Source organism: Rhinatrema bivittatum, chromosome 9, assembly GCF_901001135.1.
Source record: "Rhinatrema bivittatum chromosome 9, aRhiBiv1.1, whole genome shotgun sequence".
In the NCBI taxonomy this organism is placed as follows: domain Eukaryota; kingdom Metazoa; phylum Chordata; class Amphibia; order Gymnophiona; family Rhinatrematidae; genus Rhinatrema; species Rhinatrema bivittatum.
This window is the reverse complement of record NC_042623.1, coordinates 205,914,464-205,928,257: the sequence shown is the minus strand read 5'-3', so window position 1 is coordinate 205,928,257 and position 13,794 is coordinate 205,914,464.

Sequence of the window (13,794 nt, the reverse complement as noted above, 5' to 3'; positions counted from 1 at the left end):
TGGTAGTTACTTTCCCCAGTTCTTCCTTCAAACCTTTCAATTCCTTACTATGTTGTTCTATTTGTACAGTATTTGTATTAACTATACCAGACAAAGAGTCATTCATTTTTAAAACATTGTTACTTAAGTTGGCAGTCAGTTTCCAAATATCTTTCAATGTTAAGTTATCTGGAGGATCCAGTGACCACTGCTCTGGTCTCTCTGGTACTCCCTGAGGAATAATTAAACCAATATTAGATATTTGTGTTTGATTACTTATCTGAGTCTCTCCAACATTGGCTGAGCACTTCCCATCTTTTGGGTTGCCCACTTCCAAATGTGGGGATCCTTCAAAAACTGACGCTGTAGGTTGTGGAGGAGATGAAGGTCCTTCACCAGGACTTAGTGAAGCAGAAAACTGCTCCTCCTGAACTTCCTCTCGCGATGATTTTTCGAACTGTCGAATGACGTGTTCGTCCATAGGGCCCCTCGGTGTTATAGGTGATAAGGGAATGCTTTTTACTTTCCTTTTCCTCCCCATAAGCTCGGGGGTACTCAGGAAGTCCACTTTATCGTTAGCCAAACAATCAGAGGTACAGGCAACTTCTCCGACCTAAGCCGACCAAAGTCGCGCACCCCTTTGGTGGCGCGTGGCTTAGGCGGCGCGCCGGTGACAGCAGTGCGCCGTCTGCTGTACGATTTTATAGCCAGCAGACGCGAGATGATGACATCGGACACGCCTCCACTCACGGGTCTCACGGCCTCGCAGCTGTTCCAGTGATTCTCAGCGATTCTCAGCGGTCCTGTAATTAGGTAGTCCTTCCCAATGGTGGCTCAATCGGGGGCGTCTCTCTCTCTCTCCAACTCACGCTCCCCAATTCTCTCGGCTCTGCTGTACGATTTTATAGCCAGCAGACGCGAGATGATGACATCGGACACGCCTCCACTCATGGGTCTCACGGCCTCGCAGCTGTTCCAGCGATTCTCAGCGATTCTCAGCAGTCCTGTAATTAGGTAGTCCTTCCCAATGGTGGCTCAATCGGGGGCGTCTCTCTCTCTCTCCAACTCACGCTCCCCAATTCTCTCGGCTCTGCTGTACGATTTTATAGCCAGCAGACGCGAGATGATGACATCGGACACGCCTCCACTCACGAGTCTCACGGCCTCGCAGCTGTTCCAGCGATTCTCAGCGGTCCTGTAATTAGGTAGTCCTTCCCATGGTGGCTCAATCGGGGGCGTCTCTCTCTCTCTCCAACTCACGCTCCCCCTCTCTCTCCAACTCACGCTCCCCCTGTCCGCCCCATTCTAAAACAGCAAGGTTTAGATTCCAATTCGCCTCAAAACTATTGCCCAATATGTTATCAATCACAACTCTCTAAGGGCATCCCACGAAAAAGGGGGCGGGGCGAAGGGGGAGCGGGTCTGCGAAAGGCCACAGCCGTTCGCACCGCGGCGGTGCAATTTAGCCAGCTGCAGTGCGGCTGGCTGCAGCCTTTTGCAGCGAATAGCAACACCGTAAAAGTTGTCGCTATTCGTCGTGCTACTGCCGGCGATAATGTTCCTCACATTATCACCGGCAGCAGTGCTACTGCTGACTTTTCCCCCTCCCCGCCCCGACTCCTGCCCTCCAGCTAATTTAAATACTATCACACGTGAAAAAGCCCTTTTCGCGTGCGATAAGGCCCTAACGCACGCAATAAACCTTTAGTAAATAACCCCCTAAGTTTCTAGAACAGACCCTTATATTTCAACTGAAACATTCAGGCTAAAGGAAAGGATTCAGCATGGAAACTGCCCTCACTGTCCTTACTACAGAAATATCTTTACATCTTGATAAAAACATAGCAGTATTATTTGGTAAGCCTTGAACTGAGCGCTGCATTTGACATGGTCGACCAACAGCTTTTAATAGATAGACTCCATGATATTGGATTATTCAACCAGGCATTGTCCTGGCTAAAGTCCTCTTTAAAAGACAGAACTTATTATGTTAATTAGAACTCCTCCATTCTCATAGCTGTCATCTTCAATGTGGAGTTCCGCAGGGATCGGTCCTGTCTCCAACCTGTTTTAACCTTTGCCTTGCCCCCTTGCAACGCTTATCCAGAGTCTTTGCTTTTCCTGTTATAAGTATGGGGACGATATCCAGATTCTAGGTGTCTGTAATCCTTGCATTACGGATTCTCTTTTTAGTTTTAATAAATGCCTAACTGATGTTGCAAATTGGCTAAACTCCTTTAAGTTGAAGGTGAATCCTTCGAAGTTGGAAGACATTTGGTTTCAAAGGAAAAGTTTTGATCACCTGCCACCCCCTATTATGGTAGGAAGCCCCATCCCAGTTAGGGAATCTATTCATATCCTAGGGGTCTTTTTAGACTTCTCATTGGATTTTTCACTTCATGTATCTAAAATTGTGCAAAGCTCGTCTTTTTTTTTACTTTTGCTTCATCACATTAAATCGTTTTGAAACATTCTGATTTAAAGTCACTGACACATTCTCTCATTTTTATCCATATAGATTACTGTAATAGCATATTATATGGCCTGTCCTCACAACTTAAACATTTGCAATTAGTGCAGAATAGTGCAACAAAATTAATCTTTGGTAAGCAGAAGTCTGATCAAGTAACCTCTTTACTCTGTGACTTACACTGGCTTCCCATCTCATTTCAGATCCAATTCACAATAGTGTACTTAATTTTCAAAATCTTGAAGTCTGGGCTTCCATCCTATCTTGCTTGCTTTATCACACCACATCAGCCATCTCACACACTTAGATCTTCTTCACAAGAATTCCTTGTTTTACCATCTTCATGAGACATCAGGCTAGAAGTCACTAGAAAAACTAGTTTCTCCTACCTTGCCCCTATTACGTTCCTGCTTGTGAACTAATCTCACAAGCAGCCTCTCACTTCTTTGCTGCCAGCTCTCTGACAATCCTCGCGGCCTGGAGGCTGCAGACACCTCCTCCACTGCTACTGCCATTCCGCAGTGGGCCACTGCTCACCGTCGCTGTCACGGCCTGGAACCACCGCTGCCGCACCCTCCGTTGTGGCCAGGGAATTGCCAACGTCTTCATCCATCCCGCGGCAAGGAGGTTACAGACGCCATCCTCTTCATGGCCTGGAGGCCACCGATGAAGCTTTCCTCTTCAGCAGCCTGGAGGCCACCATGAAGCTCTCCACACGGCCAGGAGGCCGCTGTCATCCCCGTCCTCTTCCGCGGCCTGGAGGCTGCTCTGGAGCTCCTCTTCACGTGGCTTGGAAGCCGCCATCATCTTCAGTCTTCTTTCTTCATGGCAGGAGCTGCCTCCCATGCCTTGGACTTGCTTCAGCTCCTCTTCACAGCATGGCTGCTGTCTGAGGTCCTGCCTTCTTCCTTGGGCACTGGGCCGTGCCTCTTCAGCCTATTTAAAGGGCCAGTTCTTCTGGCTGCTCCTTGTGATGTCATCAAGGCATTTCCTCTTCAGCCCTACAAAAGGGCTCAGCCTTCAGTCAGTCTTCGCCTTCGCAAGGAGTTGGTCATGGAGTTGGACCTCTCCTGGATCTTCAGTTCCAGCTCTTCATTCCAGTAGTCCTCCGTGATCCCTCTTCACTTCTTCAAGGCACTTTGTTCCTCGTTGGTCCTCCTTGTCTTCATCCATGGTTCCTGAAACTTTGTTGTTGTCTTTATTCCATGTTCTGGTCTCTCAATGTATCTGTCCTCCTGTCTTCAGATGTCCCGATGCCTTCGTGTCTTCAGATGTCCTGATGTCTCCATGTCTCCATGTCCAGACGTCTTCCTATCTCCAGATGTCCTGATATCCCCTTGTCTTTGGATGTCCAGACATCTCAGCCTTCTGATGTCTTCATCCATCATGTTCTAGTCATCCCTGTGGTCCTCCTCTCTTGAAGTTCCCTGATGTCCAGATGCCATAGTTGTCCTGATGTCCCGAGGTACCGGTGTCCATTCATATCCAATGACCTACATTCCAGCCCTGATGTTCCGAGTCCTAATCTTGAAGTACCGTCAGTCCTCAAGCTCCAGGTTCAGCTTGCTCACTCCGGACCTTGTCTCCAGCTGACCATTTCCTGGGAGTAAATCCATTCCTATCTGGTGTCTGTTTCTGGTGGTTGGAGCCCTCTTCCGGCAGGATCTGTCTTCAAGCACTGCCCGGATTCCTTCCTTGCCCTGAGCCTCTGTCCTGTGCTCGCTCCGCTCTCCGTGTGGTCCATGACCAGCCTCTTCAGGTTGTGTAGGGCACATCATGGGACAGGGTGGTCCGTGACTGTGTAGGGCGCCTTGAGGGGCAGCGCCTGTCTAAGTCTCCGAGTATCCTGAGTCCTTATCTTCGCCTGTGTCTTCCCAAGTTCCAAGTTCTCATCGGAGTATCCAGATCTTTGTCTGACTCTCTAGAATCCACCTCTGATCTTCAATTTACGTCTGAGCATCTTACATCTGAGTTTCAAGCCTGCTCATGTCTTCGTCTCATCCGAGTTCCAAGCCACTTCATATCTTTGTCTCGTCTGAGTTCCAAGCTACCTTTGTCCTTGTTTCATCTGAGTTCCAAGTTCCAAGTTTCCTCATGTCCTCATCTAGCCTGAGTTCCAAGTTTCCTCATGTCCTCGTCTCATCTGTGCTTCAAGTTACCCCTTGTCCTCGTCTCATCTGAGCTTCCAAGTACCAAGCGTCCTCGTCTTGTTTGAGCTTCCAAGTACCAAGCGTCTTTGTCTTGTCTGAGCTTCCAAGTACCAAGTGTCCTCGTCTTGTCTGAGTCCCAAGCTCCACATGTCTTTGACTCATCTGAACCTCCGAGCTTCCTCGTCTTGTTCAAGTCTTCAGCCTAGTCCAAGGCCTAGGTCCCATATTGCTCCAAGCTCCAGTACCATTGCCTGTCCTCGACCTATGTCCATCCTGCCACATCTGCCGCTACCCAGTGGCAGGTCCGAAAGGGCTATCAAGTGGCGGGAGGTCTACTCCAGAGACCAGCATTGTGTTGCTGGGTCTCTATTGCTGCGTGCAGGTTTGGCAGAGGTTAGGGCAGTGGTCAGCCTGCTCCTCCCATGTTTGGACACATCTTGCCTGTCTTGGTGCTTCCACGGAGCTCCTCTCTGTGGTTGCGTCGTGGTCCAAGGGCACACATCTCCCCGGAATCGGCAGCGCTCCCTAGCGCTCCCTCCCACAGATTCCAACAGCCCCTAGCCTGTGGAGCTCCTTACCTCTGACTATCCGACTAGAGAAAGATTATCTAAAATTTAGAAAAAGTTTAAAAGCTTATTTCTTTGTGAAGGCCTTTGTTTCAATAATTTTATTAACAATGTCTGTTTCATATTTTTTCATAATGTTTTATATTATGTTTTATGCTTTTATTGTTTTAATAGTATGTCATTTTATGTTTTATGATGTAATTTTCTTATTTCTTTGTGATTATTTTTACTATTATCTGTTTTAAATTTAATTTAAGATGTTTGATCACTTTGATTTATATTTGTAACATATTGTGATTAATAAAGTAACTAAATAATAATAATAATAATAAAATAATAATCTCAACAAAATGTTTTAACACTAATTTTGAAAGTTGTATTCTCAGCCTTTTAACTAGGATTCACGTGTAAGTACTACATTTTGAGCTGAGGATGGTTTCTTCTTGACTTTTTCTTTGAGACTGAGGTCCTGTACAAAAAGGTGGGTTAATGACTTGCCACCCAGCCCCATTGGGGAGATGATTATCATAGCCAAGGCAACAGGATTAAACCTCTGCTGAAAACAAAATCGTTAAGAATTATTAATTTTCCTATAAGCCAAAATAAATAGTTCCCAGAACCTGCAAAGCTTAGTCGATTCATTTGGAAACAAAAAATCCCACAGGCACATGAAAAGAAATGGATTTTAAAGCTTGTTTTCCTAACTGTTGGCTACATCAATTTTATAGGAGAATGCATCACTTTAAGGGATTACATTTATCTTTTTATTTTATGGGCTATAAATGACTAAAGGGAAGTGGACCCCTGAGTCAATGATTTAGCTATTCATTTTGAATACTTTATGGTGTTCTCCTTTTATTTAATTTACATAAAACATGGGGAAGACAGTTGAATAAAATCTGATGACCTGGAAAAAAGTATATTTTTTGATGACATGGGTATAAAAAGGATGCATATGTTTTTATATTATATACTATATATATATATATATATATATATATATATATATTGGTACTTAGACATTTTTCCATGGATTTTTCTTTTATTCCTCACAACCTAGTTGAATTGTAGCCTTTCTTAAAAAAACAACAATCTAAAACATATGTTTAAGTGGTGATATCTCAGGAAGTGTTCTACCTTTTTCTTAGCTATGATGCTGTGATTTCCAAGTGCAATAAAGGAGCACTTTGGGGTCCGATTCATACAGTGCTCTCCCCTCCCCCCCCCCCCCCCCAGAGGCCCCTAAAGCAAATAATTCTGGAGATACCATAAATTAATATCATGTTAGGGGTTATAAAAATGTTCCAAATCTAGGAGAACACCAGACAGCACATTTACAATGAAAGGAACCCAAAATGGGATATCTTATTATCTTCCTTCCCATCCATTCATTGTAAAAGTTGGCAGTGTTTGAGTTGTCAGGCATAACATTTCTCTGGTGTTGAGAGACATGGTTTCAAGTCATTTCTTACATTAGTACTTTTAACAGTGCCATAATTTATATATTTTCTAGAATGGAAAAACCCAAACACAAGGGGGAGGGGGGAGGGGTGTCCTCATCAGCATTGTATTAGAAGTGCCTAGGATATGCATGGCAGAGCAGCTTTTCTCTCATGCCAACAGACCAGATGTGATAGGGTTTAAATGGTATTTCTCTGTCATTTAAAACAAAGTCCCCTCACCATTGCACACTGTAGAATACGATGTCTATTATAATCTGGAATGTAATGCATGCATATTGTGTGCGCGCGTGTGTGTGTGAGAATATGTATATGCATGCTGCTGACTAAAGCAATATGCTGTATGAGGAAATCCTAGAATGGGGGGATGCTGCAAAGACCCAAGTTCATACATCCAGCTTTACAAGCCCACATTTATTACTGTGAAACTAGATAGCAATAACCCGGTAGAGTTTGCTTTAGATAAGACAGTTGCATGTTAGCAAGGGCAAATCAGAAGGCAGAACTCTACGGTCAATACCCTGAATCAATATACCATAAGGGAGGAAGTTATTTATGACTGATTCAGTAAAAAGACAACACAAAATTAAATTTTTAAATCTGCCCAGGGAAATTAGTACCGAGGAAAATATGTGGCGAAGGTTGAAAACACAGTACTTTATCATTTCAGAACAAACACCAAAAACAGATGCCACAATGTCATAAAATAAACATGCAGAGAAAGGGTAACACACTCCCATTATCAGTAATTGGAGTCAGTAGCCAATCCAGTTATGATGAGAAAGGATACTCAGTATGGTGTGATATGCAATAGAAGTCATTAGCCATATGGTACAGTGTGAAGAGGACCCCTGTGACTAACAGTTGTATGGTGAGTGGTTTATAAAATAATTATGCTATGGCAGGCAACACTTCCATAATTATTGTCTGTTTTAAAGTATTTTTTGCTAATACTGAAATGTCAGGCTGGTAGATGGAGACAGAAACCGTTTTTTTCCCTGAATTTGCCATGCTGAATGTGTGGCCAAGGTTGGTTACACCTGCTGGCCTCCCTACCCCGCCTCATCCTGCCACTCCCCACCTCCCCATCAGCTGCTAAATGCCAGGGGCCCTTCCCTCCCTTGCCTTCACCTCTCATCACTGTTCTCTCTACCTCCATTCCCACCCACCCCCATATCTTACCTCTTCTCCCTCATGGCTGGTTTCGGCTCTGATCCTCAGACAGCCCAAGTTTGGATTGTGGATAAGGAGGCTGTGTGAGGGAAGACAAAGCAACAAAATTTACTGTGCACGTAACACCACTCCCTCACTCTAAGAAAATGGCAAAAATAAAAAAACAGCATTTAGTAAATATTGCAGGACATACCAGCTAGAAGAATAAAATACATCTATATATCAGCTGTTATGATACCTGGAATTTTAGTCTGAGTAGGTGGTAACAACTTTTAAAAGAGTGAAACTGCCTCATTAGATGCATAAATTGAAAATAAATGTATTTTACCTCTGGTTTTTTTTAATGTCAATTTTCTCTTTTGTTCACTTTGACTTCTCCTTATTCTGTATTTTCTTTTCATTTCTTTTTCCTTCTCTCTCCTTTTCTCCTTACCCTTGCTCTGACATCGCTCTTTCATTACATTTTTATCAACTTTTCTCTGCCTCTCTTCCCTCCCTCACTATTTGTTTATATTTCTGATGCCACTTTATTTCACTGATCTTTTACCTGTCATTCATTTATCCCTCATCATGTTCTGATGTCTCCCACCTCTCTATATCTGCCCCATTGCCTCTTTTAGCTTTTATCTGCCTCTCTTTCCTTCTCCTAGCCTTCCTTCTCTTTGTTCAATATTGTTTTCACACGGTTTTACTCTCTCATACCACTGTCTCTCACCTCATTTCAGTCCTGTTTCCCCCCAAAATACTTATTGGGGCCTATACCACCCTCTCTGACCCCTCTCTCACCCTGCAAAAAAGCTAACCATAGCCTCCATGGCTCTGTCTGAACTCTTTCTGGCTATAAAACAAAATGGTGCCCAATGTACCTGAGGCAGGAGCCAAAATGAAGCTCAATGCATCTGGCACCATTTTGAAATCTACTGCCAGCCAGGGTAGAAGCAAGTGAAGATTGCTCCTGCCCTTTCGACACTATAAAGGGAAATGTGGAGGCCAGATACCTCCCTGGTCCAGCAGTTGATCCTGAGGATGGGCAGGAGGGTCAGAGAGGCCTGGGAAGCAGCCCAGCTGCACTCAGCTAAGCCCAGCCAGGTAGACCCGGGCACCTCATCTTGTTTTGCAGGGCAGGAGGGCTATCAAACAGGGCTGTGGAGGCCTCAGTTAATTTTATTGGGGGAAGGATGTGGATTGGGGAGGGCCATGGAGACCTATTTCAGTTCTATTGTTTTGAAGTTTGGTAAATGAAACAAAGTGAAAAACCAGAATGGCTGAATGCAGCTTTACATCTCTATACCCCACAAAGAAATTTGTGTTATTCTAACAAGGGCCTTTTAAGCACATTTAACACATGTGAAAGCACCATAATGCATGGTGCGATGCAAATCTGAAAAAGGGGAGGAGTTTGGGGGCCAAGTGGGCTGGCTTCACAATTTTGTGAAGCCATATTGCATGGCTGTGACAGAGAGAGAGAGAGAGAGACAGCAAGCCTAGCCATAATGCCCTCATACTAGGTAGGTATTTATACCTTTTTATGAGGCCCACATAGTTACTCGAGGTGAGGTTTAGGTAGGAGTGTAGAGGTTAGAGGCCACTTTGACATTCAGAGTGAGACATATGAACAGAACAGTGCTCTCTTATGAAGATTTGATGACCTTCGGAGTGAGAAAATTCACCCAAAGATGAGATTTTTGCAATGTTTTCTCAACCTAGCTTGATGTTACCCAGGTAGAGAGTCCATCAAGCTAGGCTGAGAGAACATTTTTTCACAAATCTCATCTTTGGGTATAAATACCTACCTAGTACGAGGGTATTATGGCTAAGCTTGCCCTCTCTCTCCCCCCCCCCCCCCCCAGTGGTTGTAAGTAGGAATTACAACAATTATGGCACCGCAATGTGTGCAGAAATTATTGCAATTTGCGCTAATACCTATGCGAAGCGCTAAGATAGCACACTTTGCGATAAATTGCCTATTACCATAAAACACGCACTTTTTCCTATCGCATGCGATATTTAGTGCATTTTGATAAATCCAGGCGTTAGTGAGGTAAGGTCAAGAGCAATCTCGGTGGCAGGTCCAAAGTTATGGAATAGTTTAATAAGATCTTTAAAAGAGAGCTAAAGACATGGCTTATGATGGAAAGGATTAACTTTGTTTCATCATTGCAGGAAATACATAACAATTTTCAGAGTCTGAGGCCTAATTTTTTAAATTTTTAAATTTTAATTCTTATCTGGGTTTATAAAGGTTTGGATTAGGTTCTGGAGATAAAGTCCATAAACCAATATTAGCCAAGTAGACTTGGGGAAACCAATTTTCCTTAATTATCATAATGAAGGATTGTAGCTATTCTTTGGATCCTGTGGAATATAAATTAATGTTTAATAAAAGTTATTCTTCCTGCATAGTGTGATTTTTGTTACTTTATATTGCAATTAATGTTATAATAATGATCAATTAGACTTTATATGGTCTACGTGAAGAATATATGAAAGAATGATATTAGTTTTAAATGTGGAGAGCCTAAAGGATCTCTACTAAAGAGGATTGTTCCATTTGTCACCGGGGAACAGGAATAGCCTTATTGTGGGTTTTAGCTCCCCCATGTGGGAGACTGGAATGGTGGAGTCTCAGAGTACATAAACCCATGCTCAATGATAAGATAAGGGCAGCATGTCCCTATGCTTGCTCCTGTTTTGTTTAGTTTTCTTAAAATAGGACCTTTGGGCCTGCATATGGAAAAGAAGAAAAGGTGCCTTTGACTAACTTTAACATTTTTTTTTGGGACCTTTCATTTTCTGAAAGAGAAGTTGTTCTTCCATTCCTTTATTTTTGGTTTCCCTTGCGTAAGACTTTTATTTTTCAAACATGCCTCAGTAATCTAGCGCCCAGGGATCTCTCAACCAAAGAGCATGGGTGAACTATCATTAGTCCTGGTGGATGAATGAACCTGGGTTCATTTCTGGAGAGAAGGAGGCAGTGAAGAAGATCTGGGTCACCCAACCACGTTTATATCATCAGGATGTCTAAGGGAGGAGTATGGTGCTACCCTCCAGATACCAACAAGGGATATAAACAGAATGATTGAACAACTAGACTAAAGGTATTAGAAATGGGATTTTGAATTAGCATATATAAATTGGGATATCATCTCATTCATCAAATGGTGAGAGGATGCTTAAAAACTACCCCATTAGTTGGAATGGTTTAGAGATAAGAAAACAATTTGACCTCACTAACAGAAGATATTAACTGGAAGTTGAACGACACAAATTTATTAGAAGATATGAAGCTGTAAAATGGATTATAATTACTAAGAACTTGTAACAATGTTTTGCATCAACTTTCCATCTTTCATTAGTAAAAATTAAGTTGGAAATCATTAATTGCTTCCAGATTGATTTTTAGTGCTGCATACAAGATTCAATTTTGTTGCATTGATTGGGATGCTCAATTAACTTTTGAACAATGCTCAGGACCTACTACCACTACTACTATTTCTAGAAGATAATCTTTACCCTGTCAGGAGTTTTCATGTTAGGAGAGGACTTTATCAACTAATGGCCTATTTGAGGGAGGGTCCTTAGGGACCTGTAAAGAGATGCTAGCCCAGGGTTTACATAAACATGAAGTGCAGAGCTGGGGATGGAATTGGGGGCATAGTTAGGGGCAATCCAACCAAAAAGGCATTCTACTGCCCTTGGTTTCAGGGATTCTCTCAGATTTCTGGATGCAGTATGTTATGCTTTCAATATGTTGGGTATATAGGCAAAACCCCTTATCAAAGTTAAGAATAATAAAACTTCAGCCTTTAATTTCCAATTGATATTTGTATGTGTGCCTCTTAAGAAAGGATGTTCATTTCATAAAGGGCATGATCAGGTCCTGGTTGCCTCAGTTATAAATTTGGCCATTTGTAAATATTTTTTGTCCTTAAATTTTGGAATATGATCCGTGAAAAGCCTTATTTAGAATATGATTATTTATTTTTAGGTATAATTGCTCTATATTATAAATAAGACTGCTAACTAGAAATGTAATTTTTATTCTGTAAGATATGTTTAATATTAATCAGTTCTACAAATTGAAAAATTCATCTAAGTTTATATATGTCATATCTTTTGTTTTTGTTTGTTTTAGTTATTAATGTAAAAGATCTTATGTTTGTCAGTTTTATTGGTGTGATTTTTTGAAAAGTTTATTTAAGAACATAATCAAGACTATATTTTAAGCTTTAGTTAAGGTATTTCGTTGAATGTTAAGTGTTGCTAGATTCTCTTTGTGATGTTTTAAGATGTATATTACGCTAACTGAATTTTACTGTTGATCTAAGATTAAGTAAGTTATTTTCCCTGGAAAAGCAGCATACAAATAGTTAAATTAAAATAAAATGCAATCTAAGCATATTATTTATGGATTCTGCCCAAAACACACCCCAGGGAAAGCCTCCCTTAAGTGTTGCTTCAAGTATGCATGCTGTAAAACAGCACAGGTAACTTTAACCTTTTCGAAGAGGTAATTTTCAAAGAACCAATTTACCTGGTTACATTGTTATTTACCTGGGTGAAGGCTTTGAAAATTCTCATCCTTGATGTACCCTTACACATCATAAAGCACTAATCGGAAGAAAGGCAGATTTAACAATATCTGCTATATTACAGTAATGCGATAAATGACATTAGGAGAAAAATAAAACTAGGCTGTGTGCATGTAGTTAAAAGGTACAGGGCCGGATTTTAAATGCGTGTAAATCTGGGCAGATTTACGCGCGCAGGGCCCTCGTGCGCCGGCATGCCTATTTTGCATAGGCCGCCGGCGCGCGCAGAGCCGTGCGTCCCGGGTTTTTTTAAAAGGGGCAGGAGGGGGCGTGTCGGCGGCGTGTCCGAATGACGTGACGTTTTGGGGGTGTGACGCGGCGTTTTGGGGGCGGTGACGCGGGCGTGGTTTTGGCCTGGGGGCATTCCAGGGGTGTGGCTGCGGTCTCCGGACCAGCCCCCAGGACCGGAACACGGAGGGGGGCAGCCGGCCGACGCGTGCAGATTTACGTCTGCTTTTCGCAGGTGTAAATCGTGGAATAAAGGTAAGGGGGGGTTAGATAGGGCCGGGGGGGTGGGTTAGGTAGGGGAAGGGAGGGGAAGGTGGGGGGAGGGCGAAGGAAAGTTCCCTCCGAGGCCGCTCCGAAATTGGAGCGGCCTCGGAGGTAACAGGCAGCATGCGCTGGTCTCGGCGCTTGCAGGTTGCACCCCCTTGCGCGCGCCGACCCCGGATTCTAGAAGATACATGCGGCTACGCGCGTATCTTATAAAATCCAGCATACTTTTGTTTGCGCCTGGTGCGCAAACAAAAGTACGCGATCGCCCAATTTTTTAAAATCTACCCTACAGTTTTTACCATAGGACTTTGCAGACATAGAAACATAGACATGATGGCAGAATAGGACGCAATAGTCCATCCAGTCTGCCCAGTAAACTTATGGTAGTATCTGGTTCGCTGTGTAGGTTATCTCATGCTAATCAGTTTCCCACACTGTTAAAGTCAGGGCCCTCATTGGTTGCTGTTTGAATCCAGTTCCCCATTTTGCCTTGCTGTTGAAACAGAGATCAATATTTGAGTTGCATCAAAGTATGTCTTATTGGTTAAGAGTAATAACCGCCATATCAGCAAGTTACCTCCATGCTTGTTTCCCCACAGTGTAAAAGTTGGGCTCTTCATTAGTTGCTGTACAAATCCAATTTCCCTTTTCCCCTTGCAGTTAAAGCAGAGAGCAATGATGGAGTTGCATCAACAGTACCAAGGCTTATTGGTTAAGGGTAGTAACTGCTGCACCAGCAACTTACTCCATGTACTCTTTTCTAGAGATGTTCTTCGGGATCAGATTTCGTGTTGGGCTTCGTTTCAGGGCCCCCCCCCAACGGGAATATCATTTTTCCCACGGTTCGGGGTATTTTTTCGGAGGCCATGATTTTTGTTTTAGTGCACTCTAATTCTGCCACGTTAGTGT